The following is a 4,654-nucleotide window of genomic DNA, read 5'->3' as shown; positions in this document are numbered from 1 at the left end:
GGTGTCCCGGCTGGAGGACGGGTGAACGCAGCAAAGGAAGAGGATTTGCGCTGGGGCCGGGGAGTGTCGGTGCCGGCTCCCCCCAGACGGGCGTGATGTGTGGGCCGCCGGTGGGGTCAAAGCGGCCGGGCCCTGCCACCCCGGGGGTGTCCCCGAAACCCCGGTGTGCCTTCACAGCTCTCTGCGCCCTTGCAGGTCGCTCTGGTAGCTGCTTCCTTCTCTCCCGCGGCCTCTCCAGGCTCCTCGCCTTCGCCTCTGCCTGCGTTTTGTTTTCTCTGTATTCAAAACGTGCAGCTTCCTCCTCCGGGCTGTGGGGCAGCGCACCAGGGAGGTGAGCCCCTTGTGGTCGGGTTCAACGCCCCCTCCCTCCCTGACCCAACAAAAGGCACAATTACGGGGAAATGGTGGCTTCTCCTGCAAAGCTCTGGGCCAGGAGCACCCTCAGCGCTCCCTCCCGTTGGCGTGAGGCAGGAGGAGTCCAAACGCCAACGTGTCCTGTCGTGGTTTAACCCCAGTTGGCAACTCGGCACCACGCAGCCGCTCGCTCACTCCCCCCCGGTGGGATGGGGGAGAGAATCAGAAGGGTAAAAGTGAGAAAACCCGTGGGTTGAGATAAAGCCAGTTTAATAGGTAAAGCAAAAGCCGCACACGCAAGCAAAGCAAAACAAGGAATTCCTTCACTCCTTCCCATGGGCAGGCAGGTGTTCAGCCATCCCCAGGACAGCAGGGCTCCATCACGCCTAACGGTGACTTGGGAAGACAAACGCCATCACTCCGAACGTCCCCCCCTTCCTCCTTCTTCTTCCCCCAGCTTTCTATGTTGAGCATGACGTCATACGGTGTGGGATATCCCTTGGGTCAGTTGGGGTCAGCTGTCCCGGCCGTGTCCCCTCCCAGCTTCTCGTGCCCCCCCCAGCCTGCTCGCTGGTGGGGTGGGGTGAGAGGCAGAAAAGGCCTTGACTGTGTGTCAGCACTGCTCAGCAACAACGGAAACATCCCTGGGTTATCAACACTGTTTCCAGCACAAATCCAAACCACAGCCCCGTACCAGCTACTGCGAAGAAAATTAACTCTATCCCAGCCAAAACCAGCACACCTGTTAAGGGCTGGCATGCGCTTAATGAGCATGAATTTGTGGATGTTTCAGCTACCAAGCCTCATGTGCTAGTAAGCACTGTGTGCTAGTAAACATTAGCTATGTACAGTTTTTTTAAAGCTTTAGAATGTGAAAGCAATCTGGACAAATTGTCTTGGAAAGATCTTACCTGATTTAGTCTGTGCTCTATCAAATTTCAGGGTGTGAAAGCTGGAGACGCCCAAAGACAGCAGTCTTCAGAGGTTTGGTTTTTTTACCATGGGTTTACTTTCTTCTTATCTCGATGTTGGAAACTTAGACTTTCCACACCTCAAAATAAAAGAAAACAATTAAAGATAAGGCAGTTGTCTGGCAAGTGCCATTTAATTTGAATGGCTAAGTTTCGGCAACATAAAATAATGGAAAATACGGTTTTACAATAGAAACTGTGAGTAAGCTTCCTAGCAGACATTGCCATTCCGGCTTTGAGGAGAAGGCATTTGTAGCAGGAAAATAATAACCACTAATCGTTAGTACAGCTATAGCCGTTTGAACCTCAAAGCATTTTCCAGCTATCAAGGGCCCTACAATACCGCTGTGACCTAGAGAAAAATGATTCCGAGCTTACACGGCGGGTAATACTGAGACGCTGGTTTGTTCAGTCGCTGGAAACTCTTGGTAGATTTGGGAAAAGAAATGGGGTGAAGTGTTGGCCCCACTGGCGTCAGTGTAAGCTCTGCCATCTGCTTCAGTAGTGCCAAGATTGCATTTCCGTAAGATATATAGAGCGTAAGGCAACATACATCATCCATCTTATTTAATGCGGAGTTTATTTAAAATACGTAAAATTCTAGTAACTTGTGACTAATATGTTAATTAAAGATATTTTGCAAAGTCCTGGCTGTGCTGAAGTCATTAGTGAGGCTCTTATTAACTTTACTAGAGACAGAAATTAATCTGATAAATTATATTAAAATCGAAATTGTGCAAACTTAAAATGGAACAGTCCAACGTGTTGGGCTGAACCTCTAAAAAAGCGCTTCGCTTCGAAGAAAGAAGCTCCCAGGGCGTGCTAAGGGGGAGGCCGGGAGCGGTCAGCGGGTGATGGAGCTGGGCTTTTGACCGCTGTGAGATTCTCCCCTGCTCGGCGCCGGAGGCAAGAGACCCACAAAGCCACGCTGAGCCCGTCTGGCACCGAGCCCGTGGGTGAATGAAGAGACGCTTCTATAACCACAAGAGCTCGCAAACGCTCAGCAATAGCCTCATAATCCTTCAGTCATTAGAAGGCTGGCGTTTTCCAAGCTGACAGACCAATGAGTGTATCAGAGGGCAAACATAATATCCTCAAAAGGATTAGTAGAGGGATTTCTCTTTCAAAGGCTGCGACATAATTTAAGACAATCATGCGCGGGTGAGGGAAGTGTTGCGAATACGAAACCTCAAAGGACGCAGAAGACCTGGACAGCAGCGGCACTTCCACTGGTGCTGACGCGATGCACAGGCAAAGCAAGAGCAGGTACAGCGTGGAGCGCCCTCACTGCTGCTCACTGAGCCGAGCTGCGCACGGCAGGACAGGAACATCCAAAACCTCAGACATAATCCTAAACTGGTTAAATCATAATATATTTACTTTCTACAGGGCTGATGCGGTACAAGTGAAGAACGTGGGTTCAATGTATATGGCCCGAGAGAGAAATATCTTCCTGGCTGGGGAGTTCACACAGGATATAGACAGGAAGGATATTGTCAGCGATATCACAGTGATATCATCAGTAAGTAGATGATAATAAAAAGTGATGCCGGGACCCTCTATCCTATATAATTTTTTTATGAGAGTGGCCAAGCTTTGAATTGAAACAAATGATGAGTGAGGAAATCATACTCCTTCCAGTGGCAGCGAAGAAGGGCATGGTTCAGTCCTGGTTCTCTTGAGACACGACCCTAATGCCTTGAGAATTTTACGTTCTGACATGAAGGGTTGAGACGAGCCCGTTCCCGCGAGCGGGCCGGCTTACACAGCCTTTGGTAGGAGGCCACAGGGGTAGCTACCTACACGTGTTTTGGAATTTTTCCCTCTCCTTGCAGATGGCTGCCTTGCGGCCAGCCCGGGGCCAGCCTGCCGAGGCACGTCTGGAGACAAGCTCGAGCACCGACCGTCAGACTCGCAGCATTCTAAGCCCTATCTGTAGGAGCCCACACCCAGTTGTGGCCCATACCCTTTCTTAGGCGAAGACCGATCATGTTTCTATTTTTTTGATTGCAAATTCTATGTATGAGGTAAAAGGAGGAAAGAAACGCGAAACCGCAGCCCAAGAAGAGAAGGACCTTGACTCCAGCCAAACTCTGCACTCCCTGCAGAGGTCTTAGATCGTTACATTTCTAACAGAAACTAATATGAAGTGAATTTGTCAGCGGACACAAGGCAACTGCAAACGGAAAAGTCAGCATGGGAAGGGTTCTTCCCATTCATATCAGCTGAGAAAGTTTCAACTTAACAATGTATTTTAAGAGTCTAACGTGCTCTCTGCCCAGCATCTGGGACCACGCTGCACGGGGTTTTGTTTCTCGAGTGCGCCGTTGAGACAGTTTAGCCATACCCAGAATGATCCAATTCACTGTGAACTGGCTGTATAAAAGAAACGCGTGCTAAGAGAAACCTCCCCAGTGCATATCGGTCAGCTGCAGAGGGCCTTTGCCTGACCCCGGGCCTCAGGCTCTATAGGTAAAGAAGGAAATCCAACACTGAACAAGCTGTCCTGCAGATCCGTTCGCGGAGAAAGGGGTGGCGCAGAAAGATCTTCACCATTAGCAGGCCCTGTAAAGAGAGGAGGACAGTATCTGTTAGCTCCTGCTCCCTTCTGAGGAGCAAACCGCTTTAAACAGAACAGTTTAAAGGAGGTGGGGAGTTGGCCTGTGCCTCCAAAGCCACCTCCTTCTCATAGCAGCACAGACAGCAGAGCTGGGGCAGCTGGAGGAGCAAACCGTACCTCAGTGGATGGAGCAGAAGTCGTGTCGCCTGTACTCCGGGGTGGCACCGGGGAAGTGTGAGCCAACCCAAGGCACGCTTTTGGACACGCTGCCTGGAGCGGAGAGCGGTGCTGCGTAGCTCTGTAAGCGGGGCGTGGGGGGTGGTGAGCTGACGGGGTCTGGCCCCAGGGTCAGCAGTGGTCTTCTTCGGTCCTTGGGCAATTCCTTCCACCTTTCAGCTTTGTGGAGTCCCGAAGCAGGAGACCCGCGTTCCTGTCCCCGGTGGCACGCCCACCGAGTGGGCCCCAGACTGAAAATAACCATCTGTTGTGTGTCTCGCTTTCCACGCCTGCAAAATGGAAATGGTGTTTCAATTTGAGATCTACTGCTGCAAATTAATTGGTACAGGTGAGGTTTTTATGATGACTGTTACTACCATGGCAAGTGCAGTGTCCAAATCTTAAACGCGTTTCTTCAGGATTTAGTGTACTATGGATACAGAAGGGTTCACAGAAATCGAGTTTGGGCGAACTAGCAGACCACTTGAAGTTAGTGTTATTTAATGTGTTACTGTACTCTGCCTTATAAAACAGTCCAAGAAGATCCTGTTAT

Source organism: Pygoscelis adeliae, unplaced genomic scaffold, assembly GCF_000699105.1.
Source record: "Pygoscelis adeliae isolate BGI_AS28 unplaced genomic scaffold, ASM69910v1 Scaffold318, whole genome shotgun sequence".
Classification (NCBI taxonomy): domain Eukaryota; kingdom Metazoa; phylum Chordata; class Aves; order Sphenisciformes; family Spheniscidae; genus Pygoscelis; species Pygoscelis adeliae.
Note: the sequence above shows the minus strand (reverse complement) of the source record.